The sequence below is a fragment of the Antechinus flavipes genome, chromosome 4, assembly GCF_016432865.1.
Source record: "Antechinus flavipes isolate AdamAnt ecotype Samford, QLD, Australia chromosome 4, AdamAnt_v2, whole genome shotgun sequence".
Classification (NCBI taxonomy): domain Eukaryota; kingdom Metazoa; phylum Chordata; class Mammalia; order Dasyuromorphia; family Dasyuridae; genus Antechinus; species Antechinus flavipes.
Genome location: NC_067401.1, coordinates 183,476,087 through 183,504,054, shown reverse-complemented (window position 1 = coordinate 183,504,054; position 27,968 = coordinate 183,476,087). Strand labels below are relative to the sequence as shown.

General features: G+C 36.5%; 1 long non-coding RNA gene across 1 annotated transcript; it reads left to right on the top strand.

Moving 5' to 3' along the window:
- The first annotated feature begins 638 nt into the window (after positions 1-638).
- Positions 639-27,909, top strand: LOC127560836 (uncharacterized). The gene is made up of 4 exons (XR_007953415.1): positions 639-1,156; positions 4,456-4,544; positions 27,401-27,460; positions 27,659-27,909. It is a non-coding gene; the product is annotated as an uncharacterized LOC127560836 (long non-coding RNA).
- Positions 27,910-27,968: the final 59 nt, after the last annotated feature.

Sequence of the window (27,968 nt, the reverse complement as noted above, 5' to 3'; positions counted from 1 at the left end):
TCTGAATTCAAATATTCCTTAAACACTAGCTGTGTGACCCTGAGTAAGTTACTTAACCTGTTTGCCTGTATCTGTAAAATGGGGATAAGAACAGCATCTAAATGGCAGGATTGATTTAAGAATCAAATGAGATAATTGTAAAACACCTGGCACTGAGTAGGCATTATATAGTCTATTATTATTTTATAGGAAGCCTTTTCCTGATCCTCCTTCATTTTAATAACTTCTTTGTTGATTATTATTTACCCTTTACACAGCTCAATTATACATAGTAAAATGTACATGTATATAAATGTACATGTTTGCCTGTTGCCTCCACCATTAGACTATGTGAGCTTCTTGAGAGCAGGGGCTGTGCTTTCCCATTTTTTGTATCTGCAGGGGCACAGTGCCTAACCTGGTTCAAATACCCTTCCTAAAACTACTTTTTGTTTCTTCACCCCCAAATAATCAGGGGCTGTACTTAGCTTTGGGGATGAAGACAAAAATGAAAAATCTTTGCCTTCAAAAAGATTATAGCCTATTGACAGTTTTCACATTATATGGTAGTAGAGGATTTGTTGTTTCTCAGATGTTTTGATGTAAAAAAAGTTGATTGCAACATGTAAAAAAGATAGGGTGGAGGGAGGTGGAGAGGACTACCTGTTGGGTCGTGGATGAATAATTCCTTCTCGGAGAGAAGCAGCTTTCAAAGGAACTGACTTCTGAGACTATTTTCTCACCTTTGTGAGACATAAGGAGATAACATATCGCTAGTGACCGACCTCTCATCAATGAAGACATCAGGGTCTTATAGCGCTTCTCTCCCTTTCCCCCTACCCCCACCCCCACTCCCTTCTACTCCAATCCATCTCTTTATCCCTGCCCAGCCAAACACAGCCCAAAGAAAGACGTCACGGACAAAAGCTGTTACCGTGGCGACCGTAAAATACGGTCTGGGCTGTGGGGAACAACAGACTTGACCATGGGATCTGCCAACACGGACTCACCTCACAAGCTCTATCGATTCCGTGAAGTCGATTCTGATGCCTGAATTGGAGAAGCCCACACGTTTGCAGGCTCTGAAAAGAAGTGCGCTTGCGCCAACGCCTCTGAACTACGTTTCCCAGAGACCTCCGGACTTCCAAAATTCAGTCTCTCTGAGATCTCTCCTAAGGTATGGTCTCAGGGAGTTTAGAAAGAGCTTTAGTAGATGCAAGCATCTAATTCCCACTCCCCAGCGCTTGTATGCAGGGGACTCCTAAATCTGCAGGACAATATTGAGCTTGTGTGGGGAGGGAGTGTGTGAAAGAAAAGAGGATGAGCGGGGCACCAGGCGGAGTCTCTTGGCTGATTAAAGCCATAGCAGCCACTTCAGTGTCGACCTCTTTTCTCCCCTTGCTACCTGTGCCTCCACCTTTCCCTAGATTCCTTCAGATCATCAGTGTTTCGTTAGTCAGCTTCGAGAATGTTCTTACAAATAATTTTTCAGTTAACATGTCTAATATACTTTGAAATTCCAGGCAAGTTTGCAACTGTTGGGATGTAAAAATCAGGAGGTAAAAATTATCTCAAATCAGTGAATTTGTTGTCATAAACCAAAACGCATATATGGGTAGGCTGAACGCAAGTAACCCACCAGACAGAATGATGTAAATCCAGAAATCAACTTATTTTCTCCCTTTTTCAGAAATGCTAAAACACTCATCTTGGGAACTTAAGTTTCCTAGACTGTCTCATTATCATAGTTAAGACAACTCAGATGTTCCCAGACTGGCTTGATTAGCATCTTTAAGATACCAATGATGGGTACCCAAGTTTTCCTAGACTATCTTTTGTAAGTATCTTCTAGGCAGTCTCAACATCTCAATATACATCCTTGTCCCTGGCTTTATTTCCCCACCTCCCCTAAAAAAAGCCCTAAGATTATAGTTCCCCTTGTGAATTTATCACCTATTTCGAAATAGAAATTGCTACTCTGACCTCATCATTTGATGCTGGAACCTACTTTGGAAGAAGCTTATTCTCTTCCTGTATCAGGCAGGAAGCCCATCTGGCTATTATCAGTCATACATAACCAAGTCCCAGACTATTTTTGGTATAGAATGATGTATGGATGGAACTCTTTATCCCTCTCTGGCTACCCATCTAATTCAAAACATCTTTTAAAAATCTTGGGAGATCTTGATTAGCATATCTAATGCTACAGGTCTGGGACCTGGTCAGTCTGGTGGATTCCACTGGCTGCTCTTGGACCCCCCTCCCTCTGAACTACCAAACTTCCCCAATAAATCAAGATTACAGAATTTTCTTAAATATTAAGCCATAATTTTTATAATCTTGTACCAATAACTGTCATTTCTTCTCTTTACAAAGCATTGTTCCTCAGCGGGCATAACAGTGATAGCTCTTTTTCTTATCCTAAAGACATTCTCAGAGGTCTCCTATACAAACCACAAACCTGCAGTTTATCAGCAACTTTATTGCCTCCTTTTTTACACCAACCCAAAGTAAACAGAGCCAAGAAAACAATATAACTACAACAATGCAGATGGCAATGATGCAAATAGTGTTCACCTTTTTGGGGCGATTTATCACCCCAATAAGGAGGGAACTGAGGAGCTCTCCTCTGAGAGAGATCTGCCCCAGAGAATCAATATAAATAGTTTCATTCTGTTATCCTGGTGGGTATTGGCAACATCTTCTATTGATTACCCCTCTATTGAGCAGCTGTACCCTCTATTGAGTTGAAAATTGAAAATTAGTCCAGGACCACTCCTAGTAGTTTATTCAATTGGAGATCTAGGTCTGATAATCAACTCAAACTGCTCTTAACCCCAGGCCAGTATTTGCCCATAAAACTGAGAACTGTCAGCATACTTCTTACAAATCGCCTGATTTTGTTAGGGGTTTGTCAGCTAAGAGAATTCTTTCTTAGTGAAAAATAAAATTTTCCTTTTGCCACAGTCTGTCGGATTTGTGAATTCTTTTCACCTTGGACCTGGGTCTACCTCTAAGCCCATTCTCACAATTCATCAGAAAGAATAACAACCAAACCTAGTATAATATGAATCTTGTCAAAAAAAAAAAAAAAACAAACATGGACCCAAAAAGATATACAGGGAATACAATTCCTCCAATATTTTTCAGAAGTAAAGGTTTACAAGCATGAAACATTGCACATATTTTCATATTTTTTGATATGTAGGTTTGTTTTGATGATCATTTTTTTTTCTTTAAAATATGGAATGACTTTTAAGAGGGAAAAGGGAATGGGAAAAGATAAAGGGAAAAATTCAGGTAATAAAAAAACCAAAAGAGATCCAAATTATTTTTAAAATGTTCATTACACATTCTAAAGGGATTCCGAGGCTTTGAGAATTTCATTCTATATGAAAAAGCCAGCAGAGGCAACTACTTTGCCCAAGGACATAAAATATCTTAATACCTTTTCCCTCATTTTGCATAAGAACCTAGGAAAAGTAGTAAATGTATTAGGGTGGTCACAAGTTGGGATGAGTTCATTTACTGAAGAAACCCAACTCTGAACCAGAAAGTATGGTCAAATAAGTAAAGGCCAATACTTCTCACTCTGAGGGAGCAGAACTAGAGAGATTAGTGTCAATGTTTGCTAAGGGTCTTTGCCTTTACTTAAAAAGTACATTAGTACTAATGCTAAAAAAGAGCAGAACAAGGCATGAGCTGACTGTGGGGGGAGGTAATGGTACTGCAGCTGCCTAAGAGTGAGCTCAGGTAATATGCCTGTTAGGATTGATATGTTCAGCACAGATAATAGGTTTTATGAAAAGCCAGTTTAGTAGCCAACTAACCTTTCCAGTCCAGCTTACCCAGTGAGACACCATGACCTGCATGAGCAAAATCCTGCTGAACCACCTGTTCAGCTGACACACTTGTATTCTCTGTAGAAAACCATCTTGGTATAGCAGTGGAGAGACTTATCTATCAAGGATATCAACACTGTAACCCACAGTGAACTTCTTAAGGATTTTCTGAAGAAAGTCACACATTAATTTGAACAGTATTGTTGACAAAGTGTGAGAATGTAGCAAAGCCTGAGAAACCCAAGGCTAATTGGCCTTGGGAGTACTACCAACAATACTGGCCAATCTGTTGGGAAATGTGGCAGTAGCTCTGAGACCACTGGACTTTGGCAGTGCCCAGTTCCACAAATAATGCTGGCTGTAGATAACAATCTGAAGTCAATAATAACAAAGTTTCTTTGATAATAATGAAAAGAATACCAAACAACTCTTCAACTTTATGTCTAAGACCGCTCCTCAATTCTACCTCTAAGCTATAAAATTAGCATATCAGTGATATGAAGCACCTGATTCTCTTATCTTTTCCCTAAATTTATCTTCTTGCTCCTGGTTCTTTGCTAAATTCTTTTGGAATTTAGCTTGCTTCAAATGGTGTTACAATTACAATAAACTTTGCCCCTTGACTTGGCCATAGGTTCAAGCTTGCAAATTCTTTGAGAGACTCATCCCCACATGGATCTGCCACCCCAACCTTTTGGAGTCTCCTTCTGAACCTCAACAATGGTAAATACCTCACCCTACCATTCCTTGATTGTACCTCTAAACCACAATATTAGCATATCAACCTAATCTTTGTTTCTCTTTCCTACAAAATTATCTTCTTGATTCTGCCTCTTTGCTAAACTTCTTTAGAACTTTAGCCTGTTTCAATTGACTTCACAATTATAGTAAATCTTTGCTCCTTAACTTGGAAACAAACTGAGCATGTGAATTCTTTTGCCAAACCCATTGATGTGGGAAAGATTCCTTTCTAGATTCCTACCCTCTCCTAGTTAATAATGTAAATTGCCCTTTAACTCACAAATCCTGGTCTCTTTGAATTCCAATAGAAGATTGGGACCTGTTCCAGCCCCCACCTGGATCTGAGCCAACTTTGGGGCTACACCCAAAAGCCCCTTGAGCTAAGTCTCCTATTATAAAAAGGCCAGGCTGGGAACCCCTCTTTGCAGAGATTCCAAACATGGTAGCCATGTGAGGACCCTCTGTCCACTGGACCCTTTGTCCAGTGCCCTCCTTATATCTATCTTTACCTAATAATAAACCTCTTTTATCAATCTAACTCTCCGGGCCAATAAATGCTTTTATTGGGAACTCGTGGCGCTACTAGACCCCATTTACCCCGGTATCCTTGCGCCTAATCCGAGGGGATTTCAGGGGCTCTTTGCTTGACTCCCTGTACCCCGAACCTGCCATTAGACCTCAACTAAACCCTAATTTCATTTAGGTACCCCAAATCTAGACCTCAATACCATGACACTGACCAAGGGGTACCTAAAAACACATGGGATATCTTTCTCCTCAACATTACTGTTTTTATTTTATTGGTATGTCCCAGTCATGAGCACTAAACAGTTTTCCAAATATTTAGCTTGTTAATTTCTTTAAGGAGAGTTTTGTAATTATTGCAATAAAGGTATTGAATATGTTTTGGTCTTGGTATATATCCTAGATTCTTTAAGCATTTTGTAGTTATTTTGAATGACAACTTTCCATTATTGTTTCCTATATATTGTTATTACTAAATGCAACTACTATTCATTTTTGTGGACTTATTTTGTAGCCTACAGCTTTACAAAAAAGAATAATATTCTTCTTCATGAAGGTACAGTTTCTGGAGTACCAATTTGATCTTCCTACTCTCCTATCTTTTTCAGTGATTACATTTGTAATTATGGGTCTTCGATGTTAGGCAAACTGGAAGAAAGCTCTGTTAATGAAGATCAGTTAGTTCCATGGTCCCACTCTTTAAAGATAATCCAGTCAGAAATCAAAGACCCTGAGGCTGAATTTTCCTTATAAAACAATTTATGACTCATGGCTTTGCTACTGCCTTCCTTTGGATCAGTCCACCACAGCACTCTTGCCTTGTGTTGTCTTTCCCCTTACCTCTCCTTTCCATGCCATGTGGTATCTCCCCTAACTCCACTATGCTTCTTAACCCCACTTTTCTTTATAGTTAACTATTTTAGAGTGTTAAGCCCCTTTCAGGATTTATCCTGCCAGCTAAGAACATGGCCCCAACCTCATGGGGTACTCCCTTTCTACTGGATAATTGTGAGTTCCACAGAGGAACTTGCTCTCTTTCATATTTACCATTCCTAGTGTTAATTTTGTGTAGGACAGGTGCTAGATCCCTTTATCCAAATTGACTAGTCAGAGGCATCTTCAGATACAAAAAGAAATCATTTATTCAGTTCTTGCAAGGAGAGGTCCAAGTAATGTGGTGCTAGTGGTAGTGAAGAGATATGAGAATTGAGGTAGGGAATGCCCTATGGTCTGCACAGGTCCAATGTGAAAGAGTTCTCAAACCCAAAAAGTCTGTATGGCAAAAGAGATTTATTGTTGGCATTGAGAAGCCAGCTTTGCTAGGAGGACAGACCCCTCAATGAGTAAGATCCTGTCAGGGAAACAACAATGGTTAACACTGAGAAGAAAATAACTTCACAGTGGGCAGTATCCTGGCAGGCAGCTTTGCCAAGAAGAGAGCTTCATTGACAAAGTATAATCTTGTTTCAGACTTCTGCAAAGGTTTGGAGTTCAGAATTGTCTTTTATTAGCAGTCTGAGGCCAAAGCTTGCATTCAAAATTGAATGAGAGTCCCTTCAGTGTTGTCACTGCCACCAGGCCTAGATTTCCAGTTGAAAAGAGAGTACTTATCTTAGAGTTTCAAGTTACTCAATAGGAATATCAGGCCAAGATCTCCAACTGAATGAGACCACTTAACTGCCCTGAAGGGTGGGCCTCTGTCAGAAGAGAGTTTCAGGGTTCACCCCTATCATAAGCACCACAACTGAGCAGCCCAGCATGCTGTGTGTGGCTTTAAGTAGGAAACAGAGTGAAAGCAAAAGATTTGGTTCATTGAATAGACTGAAAAGGAAGTAACCACTGACCAATAATCAGTAATGCTGTCTACTTCCTATGAGTCACATGACTTCCTAAAACTTAGGCCTAAAGTCCTACAGCATCTGAGAAATCTTCACCTGGTCCCATTCAGTTGTATACCTTCATTTTGTCTATAACATCTTCCCTAAATAAATCTACCTTTTGCCAAAGAGAACGGCCATTGTGAATTCTTCACATGATCAAATCTCAATTTTTGGGTGCCAATCCCCATATCAAAAATCATATCAGGCTTACCTATTATTTTTATTTTGAGTGTGACTTGGCAGTTCATTGAAAGCAGTGTCATGCAAAGAGACCTAAATGAGTTTCAATTGATAAATGACGGACAAAAGCAGCTACACCCAAAGAAAGAACACTGGGAAACTAATGTGAACTATCTGCATTTTTTGTTTTTCTTCCCGGGTTATTTATACCTTCTGAATCCAATTCTCCCTGTGCAACAAGAGAACTGTTCGGTTCTGCAAACATATATTGTATCTAGGATATACTGCAACATATCCAACATATAAAGGACTGCTTGCCATCTAGGGGAGGGGATAGAGAGAGGGAGGGGAAAAAAATCGGAACAGAAACGAGTGCAAGGGATAATGTTGTAAAAAAAATTACCCTGGCATGGATTCTGTCAATATAAAGTAATTATTAAATAAAAATTAAAAAAAAAAAAAAAGAAAGCAGTGTCATGAGGTAGGAGGTAGAAAACCTTGGTGGTGTCCTCTCCCCTTAACTATAAACACTTTCTAGACTTTTTGATAATTCCTAATAAATCAGTGTCTAAACTTTAATTTCACATTATGATTTTGAGAGAGAAAAGCTATCCTATGAGAGAAAAGATTTCCCAGGTTACTCTGAAAATAAGGGGGCACACCAATTAGAGAGTTTTTGTAAATTAGTAATTCCTGAGAATATTCCAGAGCAAACCCACTAGATTACCTGTGAATCCCGGAGAAAAGCTAGTAGTGGAAGGGGAATTGGTATGGTTATCCCTGCATGAGATGGGATCTTAAGATCATACACCTAGAACTGGAAGAGATCTCAGAGATCATCTAGTCCAACTTCTTTCCTAAGTTTACTATTGAAACTCAGAGTTTACATTATTTGCCTAAGTAGTGAATTTTCAGAGGTAGCATTTGAACCTCAGTCTTGTGACTCTAGATTCTGTACTCTTTCTACCATACCATACTGTCATAAAAAGTTGCAATAAAGAGAAACTGAGGCACAAATGTCCAAACATAATCAATTTATTAGCCAGTTTAGTAAGTGCCAATAAAAGGAGATAGATAGTTCCCAGTAGCTCAAGACATAACAGAGCAGTATATGGTTGATAACATAAGGTCAGTGATGCAAATTAAGATTGATTGGTCTATGAGAAAGGCAGAAGGGGAGCAACACATTTTGTTTAGTCAAATTGACTTGAGGGGAAGTGGGGTGGAAGAGCAGGAGTCTTTAGAACCTATAGCAAATAGGATAATACAAAGTTGAATATCTTCTGGAAAGTCCTATGCTAGATATCACTTAACAACAGGGAGATCCAGTGCTAAACAAAACATCTGGCCAGGTTGACTCATTTTCAGCTCATCTTATTCCCCTTGTGGAACAGAATCAGATTGTAGCCCTTAAGATTCTTACAAACTCTATATCTGAGACCTATTCAATTAAATCCAAATTTGATCCATAAAATTATTTCCAGTGATTAATTAAAACTCTTAATCATCAATCTTAAAGAAAAAAGAAAAATCATATGTTATATTTAGGGTTTGAGTTGACTTTGGTGGTTAATGTTAGCATAGCTAAAATATTATAGATAGTTACAAATGTCTATTTTAATATTGTTTCCAATTATTAATCAATTGTATGAGTGGGAAATGAAGAATGAGGTTTTAAGTATTTAAAAAACTGGTATAGGGACTCAAGCTAATTAGTTAATAAAGTGATTTAAACTTTTATAGTAAAGTGATTTAACTAATAGTTAAAAGTCATGCCCTAATGGATTTCAATAGAGTTCAGGGTAAGAAAATTAAATATTTAGGAACAAATTAAATGGAGGTTGAAAGGTGGCCCATCTAGAAGTATAGATTCAAACCTGACCTTGCTACCCATAGGGACTTCTTATCAACCTATTATATTAGTTTAGTTAAGAGCAGAATAATAGTTCACTTCATACCAATCTATTGCAATAACCTTCTGGTTGGTTTCTCTGTCCCAAGTCTCTCCCCATACTAATGCTTCTACTCAGTTGCCAAAATGATTTTCCTAAAATACAGGTCTCCCCCTCTACTCCTTAAACTCCAGTGGCTCTCTATTATCTTTAAGATAAAATATAAAATGCTATTTAGTATTAAAACATTTCCTAGCATACAAATAAAGTAGGATCTAAATAATTGGAAAATATAAATTGCTCATGCATAAGCTGTGTCAATATAATAAAAATGACAATTCTATCTAAAATAATCTATTTATTTGGTGTCATACTAATTAAACTACCAAAAATTATTTTATAGCACAAAAAAAAATTATCTGGAAGAAAAAAAAAGTCAAGAATCTCAAGGGAATCAATAAAAAAAAATGAACAAAATTCATAAGCATACAAATCACTCCCCAATTAATAAATAGTCAAAGCAATTTTCAGACAAAGAAATCAAAGCTATCTATAATCATATAAAAAGATGTTCTAAATCACTCTTGATTAGAGAAAGTAAATGAAAAACTATTTTGAAGTACCACTTCACACCTATCAGACTGGCTACTATAACCTCTCTAATTGTTCCACATTTTTACTGTGATCTTGACCAGATTAGGGGTTGCTTTTGAAAACACTGGGCTTGGAATCAGGAACACTTTTCATGAATTAAAATCTGGGCAAAGATGCTGGTTGTTTGACCCTGGACAAGTCACTTAATCCTGTTTGCCTGTTTCCTCATTGGTAAAATTAGCTGGAGAAGCAAATGACAAACCACTCCAATGTCTTTGCCCAAGAGCCTTCCTCCCTCCCAAATGGGGTCAAGAAGAGTTGGACATGACTGAAATAATTCAACAACAACATTTGGGGTCCTCAAACTTTTTAAATAGGGGGCCAGTTCACTGTCCCTCAGACTGTTGGAGGACCAGATTATAGCAAAAACAAAAATTTTGTTTTGTGGGCCTTTAAATAAAGAAACTTCATAGCCCTGGGTGAGGGGGATAAATGTCCTCAGCTGCTGCATCTGGCCTGCGGGCTGTGGTTTGCGGACCCCTGGACTAGATTATAAATTCCTTGTAGGTAGGTGAAATATCTTTGATCTCTTTGCATCTCATAGTCACTGGCATAATACTGAGCATATAATAATAGTCACTCAATATGTACTTATGGACACAAAGAACAGAACTCAGCCAAACCCAATAGACACTGAAAAATTCTACAAGTTTCTCTCTTATTGTTATGCCTCTGCAACTTATTCTAGATATGAAACCATTTTTTCCAAAATAGATCACACTTTCTACTCCACCCTGAGTCTGGGATCATCAAGTCCTTTTCATGTTCTCTTTCACATTTCACCAGGTTCTTGTATCTCATCATATGTTAGATCATTTTCCTTTATTTTGATGTATTGATTCATAGATGCTTGAACTCATTAACAAGATCTGGAGATCAGATTTCCTTCTGTTATTATTTTTCTTGTTGATGTATCTGTTGAGCTTTCTTCTTAAGGAAATATTTGGTACTTTCAATCTTCCCCCTACACCCCCATTCACCCAATCCCATTATTCTTATCACTCATCTCTTAGTTCCCTCCCCAAATAATTGTGATTTCTTTGAGAATTGAATCTCAAAATGTCTCAGACTCCATTGTCAATTTACAGTTCACCTGTCTAGATCTCTGCCCCAGTTGATTTTTGAATGATCAGAAATGCCCCCAAATGATGCTAGGCCCTTCCTTCAGACTTGGAGTGCTACATAACTTTCCCCGCCCTCCCCATGCATGATGTCCTGTCCTGGTGACTTGTCCCACTCCCTATGTTCCTCAGCTGTTTACTGGCTGTTTAAAGAGTGTTTTCCCCAACATCAACAATTGGAAACTTTGCAATGCTGATGCTTCTGGGTTGCAGCTCCTGAAGGGATATGGTAAAGCAGTTTCTAAATTTGTTTTATAACCTATTTTTGGAAGTTGGTACATAACTTCTGTGCGCTCTTTAGTATTTTCAGAGTTAACAGTTGTTCTATAACCTCTGTAGCTATTTGGTCATTTACTTTCTAGGACTGACATTTGCCATTTCCTTCTCCAACTAATTTTACAGATGAGGAAATTAAGACAGAGTTAAATGTTTTGCCCAGAATCATACAGTTAGTAAGAGTCTAAAGCCAGATATGAACTCAAGAAGATGACTCCAGGCCCAGCACTCTATCCACTGTGCCCTCTCTCTCCTTGCTCCTTCAAAATCCTTGCACTCTAGCCATTCTGGACTATTCATTGTCAATTTGCTTTACCCATTTCTAGAACTCAAAATATCCCATTTCTTCAGACTGGGATGCCTCTATGTCTTGTCGTTGAGATCTTTCCTGTTTTCCAAGGCCCTGAACAAAATCCATTCTTCAATGAAACCTTCCATGATATAACTAGTCAGTTCCTATTCCAGAATACCATATTCTTTTTTTGTCTATTCATATAGGATTATATAAATTTTGATACAGAATCATAAATTCTGAGATGAAATTAAGTTTAGAAATCATCTATTTCAACCCTCCCCATTTTATAGACAGAAAAACTGAGTCCTGGAGAAAATAAATGTATTATCTGAAGTCACACAAGAAGCAAGTAGCAGAGCCAGGAGTTGAACACTGGACTTTTGACTACAAATGCAGTGAATTTCCCACTATATCATGATGCCTTTCTTTTTTATATTTGTCCTGTCCTACTTGAATGTTAATATAATTGGAAAAATACTTTTTTGGGGGTGGAGCAATTGGGGTTAAATGACTTATCCAAGATCACACATCTAATAATTGTTAAGAGTCTGAGGCTAGATTTGAATTCAGGTTCTCCTGATTCTAGCGCTAGTGTTCTATCCAATAACTGTGCCATCTAGCTGCCTCTTTGTCATGCATTTTTATATTCTCTCATAGTACCTAGAATAGCGCTTTATATTTGATAAGCATTCAAAAAACATTTGTTGAATGAAGGCACATATCAGTATCCAGATACACAAGTATAATGACAATTGGGTACTTCCCAGAGATTATACACACATAACATATATATATATATTCACTGGCATAGTCACATGCATACATATACTATGTGTATGTATAAGAAATGTAAGCATTACTTAAAATAAATCCAAAATAAAATTAGACTCCAAAATGGGCAGAAAAGGGAATTTAGAATTTCAGTGGTAGGAAATCTGCAAAAGCCAGATGTAAGAATTCAAAATGTAGAAAGAGAAGTTTTTTGTGCTAGATGAGGAAAGAATACTCTAGATAATCAGACCCAAATTATTTGTTGATAAAGAAATTAGTAGTTTTAAATGCTCTTCTTTGAAGGCCCAGGAAGGTCATCTCTTAAAATATTTCCTCAGGGACAGTATATTGACTATATTTCTATCTTCAGAAGTTGATAATTCAGGTCCTTTTTTAAAAATTCAAGTTCTCTCTGGCAAATACATGTGGAAGAATAGTACATTACATTCACATTAAGAGGTTAGAAACTCTTCACCTCTTCATTGGATTAATGAAAATAACCTTCTACTTGATATCCCTGATTCAAGTCTCTCCCCACTCTAATTCATCCCCTGCACAGCTATGAAGATAGCTTTTAAAGCAGAGGTCTTACCATGTCATCACATTGCTCAGAAAGCTTCAATGACTTCTTTTTGCTTTAGGACAAAATACAAATTCTGCCTGACACTCAAAGTCACTAAACAACTTGGTTCCAACCTCCGCTTCCAGATATGTTAAAGATTACTGCCTTTCACATACTCCACCATCAAATTAAACTGGCCTACTTCTTCATCACAATATTCCATCACCTGTCTTTATGGCTTTGCAAGGCTATCCCTTCTGTGCCTGGAATGTACTACCCTTCTCCTTTCTGTCTTAGAACTTTTGATTCTAATTCTAACGGGGTCTTAGTGCTTCCAGATCAAATGAGATCTCTATAAAGTGCTCAGCACAGTGCCTACTTCATTGGATGCGTAAAAATTGAGTGTGCCTCTTCCCTTTCTGCAAACTGCTTTGTATTTATTATGTATACATGTTTTTTTCCCTGAATAGTGTTGAAATCTCCCAAACTTTTGAACTCCAATGAGTAAAGGTGTGAACATAAGCATTGTATCAATTAGTTCTACTTAGTACCTTGTTTCAGGTTCTGCCCAAAACATCTCCTTGTAAGATCAGATCAATAATTTATCAACTCTAATGAGTTAGCAGTTTGTAAAGATTCCAACATCCAGAGTGCTCCTCTCTCCATCTAATTCAGCTGAACTCCTGACTGAGTCTGCTTCTTATATATATCATCTCCCAAAGGTTTACTCCTCTCCTTCCAGAGAGGGATTAAGGGAGGTGTGAATTCGGATATCTCATACTAAACCCTGAAATCTCCCAAATGTGTGAATTCCAATGAGTACTTAAATACTTCTTGCTTGTATGAGCTCTCTAAAGGTGTGAACACAGCATTGTTTCTATTAGTATTAGCAACCTACACCTTGTAAGGATTCACTCTAAGGTGTGAACCAATAAGCATTGTAGCAATTCCATTGAGTTAACACTAGGATTCTTACATCTCCCTTAAGTTATCACCTTGTTTCAAGTTGAGTTAACACTAGGATTCCAACAGAATAGAATACAAAATCTTAGAGAATAGGAAGGATTGTCAAAAGTTTCAAAGGAACTAATGAAAAAAAAAAACTCAAATGAAGGTGACCTAGCTGTACCTGATCTAAAACTATATTATAAAGCATCGGTCACCAAAATCATTTGGTATTGGCTAAAAAATAGATGAGTTGATCAGTGGAATAGGTTAGGTTCACAGGACAAAATAGTCAACAACTATAGCAATCTAGAGTTTGACAAACCCAAAGACCCCAGCCTTTGGGATAAAAATTCATTATTTGACAAAAATTGCTGAGAAAATTGGAAATTAGTATGGCAGAAACTAGGCATTGACCCATACTTAACACCATACACCAAGGTAAGATCAAAATGAGTTCATGATCTAGGCTTTAAAAAATGAGATTATAAATAAATTAAAAGAACATAGGATAGTTTACTTTTCAGACCTGTGGAGGAAGAAGGAATTTGTGACCAAAGAAGAGCAAAAGATCATTATTGATCACAAAATAGAAAATTTTGATTATATTAAGTTAATAAAATTTGTACAAATAAAACTAATGCAGACAACATTAGAAGGAAGGCAATAAACTGGGAAAATATTTTTACAGCTAAAGATTCTGATAAAGGCCTCATTTCCAAAATATATAGAGAATTGATTCTAATTTATAAGAAATCAAGCCATTCTCCAATTGATAAATGGTCAAAGGATATGAACAATTTTCAGATGAAGAAATTGTATCTCTAGTCATATGAAAGAGTGTTCCAAATCATTGTTGATATAGAGAAATGCAAATTAAGACAACTCTGAGATACCACTACACACCTCTCAGATTGGCTAAGATGACAGGAAAAGATAATGACGAATGTTGGAGGAGATGTGGGGAAACTGGGACACTGATGCATTGTTGGTAGAGTTGTGAATGGATCCAACCATTCTGGAGAGCAATTTGGAACTATGCTCAAAAAGTTATCAAACTGTACATACCCTTTGATCCAGCAGTGTTACTCCAAAGAGATATTAAAGAAGGGAAAGGGACCTGTATGTGCAAAAATGTTTGTGGCAGCCCTCTTTGTAGTGGCTAGAAACTGGAAATTGAATGGATGCACACCAATTAGAGAATGGCTGAATAAATTGTGGTATATGAATGTTATGGAATATTATTGTTCTATAAGAAATGACCAGCAGGATAAATACAGAAAGTCTTGGAGAGACATACACAAATTGATGCTGAGTGAAATGAGCAGAACCAGGAGATCGTTGTACACTTCAACAACAATACTATATGACGATCAATTCTGATGGACATGGCTCTCTTCAACAATGAGAGGATCCAAATCAATTCCAATTGATTTGTAATGAACAGAACCAGCTACACCCAAAGAAAGAACACTGGGAAATGAGTATGGATCACAACATAACATTTCCATTCTTTCTGTTACTGGTTGCTTGCATTTTTTGTTTTTTTCTTCTCAGGTTATTTTTACCTTCTTTCTAAATCCAATCTTTCTTGTGCAACAAGATAACAATATAAATATGTGTGTGTGTGTGTGTGTGTGTGTGTGTATACAGTATTTAACATATACTTTAACATATTTAACATGTATGGGACTACCTGTCATCTAGAGGAGAGGTTGGAGGGAAGGAGGGGAAAAGTTGGAACAGAAGTTTTTGCAAGGGTCAATATTGAAAAATTACCCATGCATATGTTTTATATATAAAAAGCTATAATAAAAAATAAAATTAAAAAAAGAGAAGAGGGATTGTTTTTGTTTATGTAGCCTCAGCCTGACACATAGATGATATTTATCAAATAATATTTATATAACACTTGCCAATCACTGTGCTAAGAACTTTACAATTATTCTCATTTGAATCTTGTAACAACCCTAGGAGGCAGGTGCTATTATTATCCCCATTTTTATAGATGAGGAATCTGAGGCAAACAGAGATTGTAATTTGCTTTAGGTCACACAGCTAATGTCTGAGGCCAAATTTTAACTAGAAGTTTTCCTAAATTCAGGTCAATTACTCTTTCCACTGTGTCACCTAGGTTCCTCTTGACAGTGCATTTTGAAGGTATTGCTAGAAAATAGCGAAGGTTGGGGTATTAAAGTGGGAAAAAAAAAAGAAAAAACGATCTACTATTTAGCATTATTCAGTGTTCTTCTAATACATGCTAAAGTTGGTATCTTGAAGACCTACTATTTGGAATCTATTTGAATGAGACCAAGGTCCTTGTATTAATAACAAATAAATGAGATGAAAGTCACTGTATGATTAAGAAATGGAACTTCTAAATTCTCTCATAAAACAATACCAATTGCCTTTTGGGAAGTCACAAAATCTGGCTAACCCAAATTATGAACACTGAGGATTAGGTTACATACTTCATCCTCCCATATACAATATCTTCCAAATCTTGTCCTATACAAGAGATATTAATCTCTCATATATACTACTTTTCAAACAAAACATTCCTATTCCCTAACTGGGCATTTTGATTAGTTCTCCTCATCTAATCTCTGACTTTCTTCAACCCAGGTAAAATCTGACTTTCTTCATGAAGCTTTTTCCTGATCTTCAATGCTAGTATCTTTCTCAATATAAATCCATCTAGTTCTTGATCTAGTTTTTTGTCATCAAGGTCTGGCACATAAATATTTAATCAATGCCTGATGACTTAGCAGTTGCTAGAAAGGTTTAGGAGAAAGGGAAAATAGGATTTTTCTATCAAAGACTCACAGAAAAACAATACAACAACAAAGAATTCAAACATTAGAGTTGAAAGGAATCTTAGGCAATCATCTGTTCTAACTTTCTTATTTTAATAATGAAGAAACTGAGTCCCAATGAGAGTAAGTGATTTGCCCCAAACAATCCATGTAAAATATTTGCAGATTCCAAGCTTCTGTCTTCCAGACTGACATTCTATTTCACCAGTTTGAGAGAATATATATGTATCTGTATACTTAGAAACACATATTAGTCTCCACACTTAAATTTTTTTCAATGAACATAACTTTATTCAATCAATAGAACAGATTAAAAAAAACCATAAACTTCAATTTCATAGTATGACCTTTTAAGGGAAAGAGATGGCAAAGTATAAGAGGATGAAAGGCACCTTAAATTCCCCCCAAATAAAATTTTGTAAAGGTTATCAGATTTTATTAAAATAAAAATACAATAAAGTATAATAGCACAGCTGTAGTTGCAGAGCTGGGTTAGAAAATCTCCCCAGTTCAGCAGTTTAGGAAACCAGCCCATTGTCTGTTTTCACATTTCTATAAAAAAAATCTGAAATATTAGTGGTATTTTGAATAATAAAAAAAATTCTTAGTTTTACCTAGACATATTTCAGCATTACATTGCCCGGATCTCACTTTTTAATAATGATGTTGGCATGTTCCATATATAGATATACCCAACTCTCCCCCCGCAAATGCAAATCCTCACTGGACTCCCCTGTCAGACTTGACATTCTCTTCATTCACTCGTCACTTTATTGATCTTTTCCAAAAACAACAAAGGCTGTAGGGTCTAATCAGTATGCCAGGGATGCAATATAAAAACTACTCCCCTGCTCTCAACCCATTATCATGGCCCGGTTATTGCTCTAAAGACCTTAAATAGTGTGCAATTTCATTTCACCACTGAAGTCACCCATACTGTTTCATTTCAAAGTGTCTAACTCTTAGGCTAAACTATCCTCATCTTCTAACTTAAACTGACTAACCCACCTCCCAAATCCCCCAGAAGCTAAATTTATTTTTTTTTTTTTTACTTTTCTAAATTTTCCACCCTAAAAGAACCTACCCTCATGTCTGACTTTAACTCTTTCTCCTACTTAATCCAAGTTTACCTTACTACTTCAAAAGCTCTGACCTGAGCATACATCCTTGCTTAACCTAAAAACCATTGTCTGATTTCAATTTCCCTCTAACTTCATCCCTGGAACATAAATCTGAAATGTTATATTCTGGCTGAATTCAACCCTTTCCCAAATGAACCAACTTGTCTCCTCCATATTCATACTTGCCACCACAAGTCATTACCATCTCAACTGACTTCCCCACCCAAATTCATACCTAAACTCACCCTCATTTTTCTACTTAACATCTTTCCAAAACTCACCCTCAACCTTACACTAAACAACAACAACATACACACACACACACACACACACACACACATATATATCTTTGGACCCTCATTTCTTAGCTCTTCTCAGTGCTATACATCAAAAAGGAACCACACATCTAAAATCCACAGTACCAGGCGCAATAATAGAGATGTGACTGAAAGTTATAGGTTCTGTTATAGGTTCTTCTTTTGAAACATCATTCAAAATCATTAGCTTTCCTATGTAAACATTGACTTTATAATAGTCATAGCATCAAAGAACTTTATTTCAAACATCCTCCATGTCAGACTTATTCAAATCATCACTCAAGATCACAGTTATGCTTTTAACTCCAGCCTCAACCTATATTAGACATTCACACTCTAACCTAATCTAATTTCAGCTAGTGAAAACTTGTTTCAGCATTTTGGATGCCGGGACAGGCAGACTTCCATGGATCTTGGTACACTTCCTTATCATTGTTTGAGTTCCACAACAAAAACTGCATGTGATTTTTGAGCTACACCCTTCTACTTCATCCCAGGAAGATATGCCACAGATTGCATGGACATTCTTATTACATAGCATACAATGAGCACCAGTCCATTCTTTTTCACAAACCACACAGGATGAAAAATTTAAGCTGCCCTGAGAAGTGAGTTTAATTATTTTAGGAATTGTTACAATCAAGGTTCTCTTCAAGCTACTTTCTGTTATTATTATTTTTTTTAGATTGTTCTAAATGACCCTCTTTATTCAGAGGGACAATGTCTTCAGCTAACTTTGAAGCAGACAAACTAACTTTGTTTTCCAAGTCAAATACAACTTCACATGAAATATGCTGCATATTTCTGTGGAATGGTCAATTTTTCATCATTTGAATGAACCAAAGACCTTCAGACCAGTGCAGGGAGTTGTTCTTTTGCATCCAGGAGATCATCATACTCTGGATGTCCTCCTTAGTTTGTACCACAGAACCATGGCCATCAAAAGGCTGAGGCTTTTTTTGAGACAATTCTCAGTTTTGACCACCCTGTACTGAGACTGACAATCTGCCTTGAAAAATTTCTTCCATGTTCAGACTATAAAACGCTAGATCCTCCAATACTTGTGAACATAGCCAACAAAATATGTGCTACTTCCTCAGTCTTTTTTGATTTTAACAGCCACAAAAAACTTAACTTTGGTGATCCTGATAACTCATAATAAACTTGTATTTCCCGTCAGGATTTAACTGCATGTCAATAAGTTCAACTTGACAACTTGAATTAACTGCCTTTATGGGCTTAGATACAACACTTTTTTTTTGGTAACTAAGTTCTTTTGTTGACAAGGCTTGCAGAGAGTTAAATATAACATTACAACTTCTTTTGTGATATTCATGTATTTTGGTTGCAACTCTTTTTCTATGCAAGTACACCCACCATATCCAGTACTGAGATGTGTATCATGCAAGATGTCAAATAAGTCTTCATTGTGTAAATAATAACATATTTGGTCTTTTTCTTCATTAATAGTCTCAAACAGTTTCTCATTTCCTTGTACAAGGATCACATCTAATCTGACCAACTGGCAATAATCAACAGACTCCTTTTTTGCCTTTGCTTTAGCTTCTTTTACTACTTTTATGAGTTGGCAGTATTTCTTTTTAGAAAATATCTTTGTAGGACCAGGAGATCATTATATACTTCAATAACAATACTATATGATGATCAATTCTGGTCAATGCTGGCCATCTTCAGCAATGAGATGAACTAAATCAGTTCCAATGGAGCAGGAATGAATTGAACCAAGCTACATCCAGTGAAAAAACTCTGGGAGAAGACTAAGAACCATTACTTAGAATTCCCAATCCCTCTATTTTTGTCCACCTGCATTTTCTATTTCCTTCACAGGCTAATTGTACACTACTTCAGAGTCCAATTCTTTTTGTACAGCAAAATAACTGTTTGGACATGTATACTTATTTTGTATTTAATTTATACCTTAACATATTTAACATGTATTGGTCAACCTGCCATCTGGGGGAGGGGGTAGGAGGAAGGAGGGGAAAAATTGGAACAAAAGGTTTGGCAATTGTCAATGCTATAAAATTACCCATGCATATAACTTCTAAATAAAAAGCTATAATAAAAAAAGAAAATATCTTTGTATTATTACTTTAGCTTTTCAGATTACTTTTGTAAGATCTCTAAGGAACTTTTCTCTCATGCTTTCTGGTTATATTTGCATTTCATTTCCATTTGAACTACAAATATCCTCATCTCCTGCATTTTGAGATGTCATAGAGAACCACAAAAATAATCCTAAAAACACAAAGCAACCATTCCTTACTTTGAGGTATGTAATAAGGAAAGCAAATAATACCCAAGTAACGCCTAGAGCCTGATGGCAGTAGGGGATAAAGAAAATTGAAGAGAGTTACAAAACCTTACCTCATGAAGTCCCAAGCTGAAAATATGAACAGTGAATGAAAGGAAGATTAAAGTAAGAAGTCAAAGAATGGTAGAATTTGAAGGGATCTTATAAATTAATTACACTATTCCCCTCATCTTATGGATAATGGAAACTGATACTCAGGACGTCCATGACAATGATCCAGGTTACTTGAAGCCAGTCTAGCATTTTTTGCATGACTTTTTGTTGCTAAGGGAGACTTGATATTAGAGTGTAATGATATTAGAGTGTGATGATAAAGTATAAAAAATGTTTTAAAAGGATCTTACAGGGCAGTATAATGGACTAGCTTAAAACAAAGCTTCTATGTGGAATGGGAAGACTATTGTCATAATTATTAATATTAATAAAAATTACTACTTAGGAAAAAACTTCTGGCTAGAGGAGCTTAGATAAGAACAATAATTAATTTCTCTAGCTAATATCCAAAATAAATCTTTACAGGTTTGAGAAAATTAGGTTGTCTGTTTGCCCACATCAGGAGACTATGCCATAACTTTGATATCTTGGTTTCATAGTTTCATTCATAAAGACACAACTTGTAATGCATGAATCTTTATTCTTCCAAGAAGCATTCTCTTGAGAATTCCAATGCAGAGATCTGTCTTCTTTGAACTCCAGTGGCACAGTATTTTATTTCACAATTTTGCTTTCTATAAGGGTTTAATATGTAAACTGATACCCCAATAACACTGCAAGTTTCTTGGGGAATGGATTCTTTTATATGCTTCATAGGACTTAACACAGTGTTGATGCAGGTAAACTCTGTAAAAAAAAAAAACAAAAACTATCCCCTTTTGATCTGTAAAATTAAATTCCTGAAATTCTGTCCCCTTTGATTCTTGGCCTCCTAGACTCCAGAGAGTCTATGAGAGAGAGCATATCCTCCTGGCTGGCCTTTTCTAAAGCAAATCACCCCTTTCCCCCATTGGTAGCTGGATCCATTCTGTTGGAGATCTAGGCCTGATATTGATAAATATGTAGGCCTGGGAGCATTGACTTTATTTTCAACTTGAAACCTGAACCTCAGATTTCTATAAAGGATAGCCTATTAACCTCATCAGTGTTATATATAGCTATTCAAACACTGTTGACTGACTGATTTTAAATAGAGGACAATCATACTTATGGTGATGGTGATTTTTCCTACATGTGTAAATGTACACCTAAACCGCAGTTTAAGTACAGGATTGCCAGTATTAAGCCACACTATGTGATGAATTTTATTGTTTGCATATTATACCCCTATCACCTAACAAAGATTAAAAGCTACTGTGTAGCTTTATAAAGTGTTTAGCACAGTCAGGTACAAATCAGGTGCTTACTAAATGCTTTTTTATGATGAGACAAAAGTCTAAAAAACAGCATGTTAATGATATGTACTCAGACTGGATGATGAGCACTATGAACTCATGAACATAGATGATGAAGGGGTTGGGAAATAAAGACTGAAGAGATGTTGGAGTCCAGCTCCTATAGTGATGAAGGCAGAGAAGTCCTGTATATGGACTCTTTGAAGTTTATTGATCAGACATACAAATATAAATACCTCAAATGCTCATAGATTTGATACAAAGTACACTCTTTTAAAATTCCTATAGCCTAACAAAATTCTACTATAATGTAAATGATTTAACTCCTTAAGCCCCAGATCTTGGTTACTTAGACAGAGATGTAAATAGTTGAGATCCCTATCAGACTAAAGTTTATTGTACCATTATCTCATGTATCTTTCTCCCAAATACCTTTAGTCTCCTTGGGGACATTCTTTCTTGTCCTAAATTCAAAGGTTTAACTTTTAATCCAAAGAGTAGTGTTTGCATTTTGCTTCAGTCACTAGATTATTAATTTATTATATTGACAAGCAGTTTCTGCTATTTCAATAAGGGAGTTTTGGTGAGCCAAGTTACTGTAAGACTCAAAACCTGAAAATGGAGTCTTACCTCCTGGCCCTCTACAAAGAGATACCAGTTGAGAATCAAAAGTAAGTTGGAAATGGATGGATAATATATATGGCTATTTTCTGGATTGATTCAGCATGAAAGGATAGGATTGTAAATAGAGGAATGAATAGCTGAGAATAAGTGATAAGAAAAGGAAAAAATGCTTATTTTTTCACAATTTTTTGTACCCAAATAAAAATTAAGTGGCTAAGAAAAGATGATTACTCTAACGATCTCTACTGTTTTCAGATGTATGGCATTTGTCATAACAAGAGAACAGACAAGTTATTGAATCAGTAGAGTATATTAATCTGCCAGAATTTTAAAGTGATTGCCACTGCATTTATCAGTGCCTAAAAGGGCAAAAAGTTATTGGTTGGGTCCAGGATATATATATGCTCTGTTCAAATGATTTTCAAACTCTTTGATCCTAACACCTCTTTATATTCTTAAAAATTGATAACCTCCCCCACAAAGAGCTTTTGTTTATGTGAATTATATCTATAAATATTTACTGTAACAGTACTATATCAATACTGTATGTATTAGAAATTAAGAAATCTTAGTTTTATGAAAATGTTTATGATCTTGTAGATACCTGAAACTATCTTGCTTTGAGAACCACTGTTCTAGATTAAATCATAGGTGGATTACCCATAATACAGATGAACATATAAGTTAACAGTGATAAAATTTTGTGAATTTACCACTTAATATGTTTTAATTATTTTGCTAATATTATTATTAGTTGCAGAAGAAATAAAAGGAATAGAAGTCTGACATTTTCTCCTTGACATTTCCCCCAACCAACTTCCATACTTTTTCCCAGAATAAATCCTATTCCTCATCATTGTTTTGTATGGGTGTGTGTTTCTGGAGATTCAGATTCCAGATTGACCTCTCTGTATTGGAGCTGAGCATCTGAAGATTCCTGCCCTTCTCCCAGGAATACTATTTCTTCCAAGACCTCTTCTTGTCCACGAGCACCTGATGAAACCTGAGGATAATTAGGCACAATCGGGCTTGTGAAGAAATCTCTACAGTAACTGGAGTTAAACTTGGAGTCTCAGAAGAGAGCCCAAGAAATATCTCTCAGAAAACAATTTTCAAGAAATTCTCAAAGGTAGTAGAGAGCAGGTCAAGGGAATAATGAAATCTGCCCAATGTAGACTAAATTAACAGAAGAGGAAAGGATTATCATCTTTTGGTACTGGGAGGCACAAAGTAAATTAAAGCAATGCCAGTTTATAGATACTACTACATGAGTCTTAACTTTTTTCTGAGAATCTTAATCCACTTGCTATCATAGACAAAATTCAAAGTGGAAGTACCTAAACTCAGATGAATTTTATCAGACAAAACCATGTGGTGCCTAATTTTTATACTCTCAAATAAAAAAATCAATGACATAAATCATTGAATAAAAAGTTCACACTGAATCACTGAACTGAAAACTATCTTAAGAGTTCATTTAAGCCAACCTTCTCATTTAAAAAAAATTATTGGTGCCTTTTGTCTATCAGCCATATTTTCTCCAATCTCCATATTCAATCCTCTTCCCTTATGATAAAGAAAAATGAGTAAGCAAAAAAGTCCAAAATAAAGACTATATCTGACAACATATAAAATATTTTGTCCCAATAGCTATCCACCTAACTACTGTGAAGGGAGATCTATTTCATTCTCTTTTCTTGTACATCTTTATGAAGTAATGCAAAACTAAGGGTCAAGATGTCTCCTAATTTGCAACTGAAACCTCTTCTATGTGTTGTTTCCCCCATTAAAAAATAAATTTCTTGAGAAACAGAACTGTCTTTTTCTATTTATCCCCAATGCTTATAGTAAGCAATTAAAAATTATTTCTTAATTCATGTCTAGATTCAAAACTGTGCTAGATAAATAACATGTATGGATGGAACAAGACATTTGGTCCTCTAGTAAGAAAGTTTATTGGATGGAACATTTGTTTAATTTAATAATTCATCTATTGGTTCTAAATTTGATTTACTTTTAACATATTAAAAGTATATGGGGTGAGGCATCTAGGTGGCACAGTGGATAGAGTGGTACAGTGGAGAAAATGCAGGAGCACCAGCGTTCAAATTGAGCTTTAGACACTGGCTTTAGGGATCTGGGCAAATTATTTAACACAGATTGCTTCTCCCCCAGAAGTACATGGGATTGGGCATGTTGATGCACTAATCCCTGATACTGAAGAGCCTGAGGTCAGTAATTCAAGAGATCTGTTTTGTAAGAGAGTTAATGCCAATTAAGTATCCTTACTTAGTCTAGCACGCTGGAGCAGGGGATCAGCAGGCTATTTAAGGAAAGGTGGAATGGCCCAAACCAGAAATGGAATAGGCCAAGTTTCTAAGCTGATCAGCAGTAGGATAGGGTCTAGCCTAGGTAAAATGGAAATCCAGCCTCCAAAAATGTATACAGAACTCACAATGAAATAGCCCAGGCAATAAAATTCAAGACAGATGCAATGAGGAAGATTTAGGATTTATTTGGTACCAAGCTTGGGACGGAATGGTCAAAATTCCGTGCTTTACCGAACTAAAGACAGTCTTATAAACTTTTTTTTGTTCAGCTTGTTGCATTGGAATCTGTGATTAGCATTTTACAACAGGAGGGTGGGAGCAAGTATTAGATCAATCTTGAGCACCGCCTGAGCACCACCCACCTGGAACAGATAACCTTAAGGGCATTGTTGACCCGGTCTTTTGAAATACAAAAGAGATCTCCAATCTAACTAAGCAAACTTTCTTCTGCTGGCCCTAGGCGGAAAGGAGGGACTCGTCCATTTCAACACAAGTAGAAACAGATATAGGTAGGTTAGAGATTTCACATAAAAATCTTTAATTTACAAGTGGCAACCCCTATCTACCAACTTAGGGAATACAGGCACTTCAGAGTAGAAACTCCTTTTCTTGATACCTTCCTGAGACAGTGATAATACCTGGGATTCTCTCCAAGTCTTCCTCCCCTCTCATTCTTCCATCCCTACTCTTGTCACCAAATGACCAGACCTTTATGTTCTTCAAAAGTCACATTCCAACACCTGGACTTCCACCCCTCCACCTCCCCATATAACTACCTAATATGGTGGTATACAAAGTGGAAAAAGAAAGACTGCCTAGGGAGGAGGAGCCTGAGTTGCAATTGTATAAATGGCAATTTTTTTGTATTGGACCTGTGATTTCATTAATAGAGAGCTGCTGATAAAAGACTTCTATCAATGCAGAATGGTATCACCACAATTTAAAAGTTTCAGAGAATTCCCTAGGGGCACTGTAAGATTAAGTGCCTATTGACAAATAACTTGTATGTGGCACAGGTGAGATTCCAACCAGATCCTACTGATTTAGAGGTCAACTTTAGTCAGTATGGTGATTATATTACATTATCTTCTTAATTCCAGTTCAGCTTTATTAAAGTTTTTATGTCCTACAGTGGGATTACAATGATTCTTAAAGTTTTCACTGGAAAACTCTTTCCCCACTTCCAAATATTCAATCTATGAATGAACTTTTAGGACATAAACTAATGACTTCTTATGTTTAAGTACTTTATCCATTAATGAAGATTGCAACCTTTCCATGCCCTAAGGTGCCATGGCTAAACAATTTGCCATTGAACCAAGTGGTGATAAACTTTTTATATTTAGCTAAACTGATCTTCAGATGACAGACATACAGCTAAATCAATGGTGCCTGGTTCAAATTGAAAAGCAGGGGTGAAGTGTACATAAACATCCTTCCAGCCATATATTTACTTGAAAACCATGTATTAACATTATCTATGTTCTACTACATTTTTATTTAGTTAGTTAAATATTTCCCACTTACATTTTAATGTTAGCTCAGATTCACTTTGGAATGATGCTGACAGAATGGAGACCTCATGTTTGTTACCTTCAGCTAAATCATTTGCCTCTTAGTCTAGTCAAACAGACATTCTAGTGACATAGAACATCTACATTTAGTTAAAATCATTTGATAATCAGCTGTTATACTCAGACATTAACAGCTGGATCAACAAAAAGTTCTTAATAAAACTAGAGTTAAAGTAACTGAAGTTGTAAAGCTTCCATTTTAGAATTGTTCCTTCATTCATTTCCCAAAATATCAGGATTAGAAAAGGTTTTAAAAGCTATCTACTCAAATCATATTCAGGGGGCATAAGCTCCTAAATCTCTTGTAAGGAATCAGACCTTTGAAGAAGGTTAAGAGAAATGTGAATTGGTCCAACCATTCTGAAAAGCAATTTGGAATTCCCAAGAAGGTAAATGATTTTCAGGTATCTACAAGATAAACATTGATAGCATTACTTTTCTGTCATAACAAAAAAACACAAAACAAAATAGATGCCTACTAATTTGAAGGATGGCTAATGAAGGAGTGGAAGATGAATGTAATAGAATATTATTGCACTGTAATATGAATGTTATGAATGCAGAAAAACATGACAATTCATATGTACTGATGCAAAGTAATCAGAATCAGAAAAACAACACAATCACCCCAACAATGTAAATGTAAGGAAAAAAACAAGACACTGAATGCTGTGATATTAGATCAAACTTGGCTTCAATACAAGTATGGAATACTACATACGTCAGACTTTTTTTGATGTGAAAGTTTTGCTGAACTGTTTTTTTCTTTTTTATTCTTGTGGAAGAAAGAGAGGAGGAATATATTGGGAAAATGTAGTTAATGTAAAAACAAATCATATTGATAAAATTTAAAAAGAGATGGTTGAATATAGGAATGGAATGAGATCACTTGTCAAACATGGCCCAAATGTTGATTTGTTTACATAACTGTGCTTTGTTACAAAAGAGGTGTAAGGATCCGAAAAGGAACCTAGCATAATACAACAAAGAAGTAAAAAGGCTTTGATACCTGAAGCACCTGGATGTGATCTCTGCAGCTAGCAGGGACCACCTTGTCAGTGGGAACTCTAGTCACATTGAGAACAGACCATCAACGGGAGACATCTCCTTTTCTTATTGGCTGTGTGTGTGACCTCATAGAACCAATATAAGTAATGGGGACCAGGAAGTAGAGGAGTGCAGGATGTGATCGTGAAAAATATAGACTTGAACTCGCAAACTCCTGTGTCCAGGTGCTCTGTTGAACAACTCAACGAGGCAGTGGCCAGAGATGTCTGAAGACCTGGGATGAGGTAAGAGTGCGATCATTGACCTGGATGGGAGGTTACAAAGAAAAAGTTCTCTGGGACAGGGATGAGGTAAGGGGGAAACACTGGGAAGGGACAGTAATTTCATTTTTGAGAGAGAGCTATGATAAAACATTTTTTAAAAAATCATCCCTTCTTCTCACCTGCTGTCATCAATTTCTCTTTCCAAATCCTCCACCGTAGTGATGGCTTCCTCTCCATTCTCTGGATGATGCTCCTGTATTCAAGTCTGGAACTCCTCAGGCAAGACAGCCCAAAACTGCTCCAAAAGGAGCAGTTCCAAGATTTGCTCCTTGCTGAGGCTCTCTGGCCTAAGCCATTGATGGCAAAGTTGCTGAGGGCCCAGGAGTCTCTTGGTAGCAAAACTGCTTGAACCTCTGTCTGAAGATGTCTCTGGTATGTGAGAGGCCCTCTTAAAGTTTGCATCTCTTCTGCTCCTGTGCTTGGTTTTCCTTTATCTTCACTTTTAGAATTCTCTCTTGGTCCTCTGGGA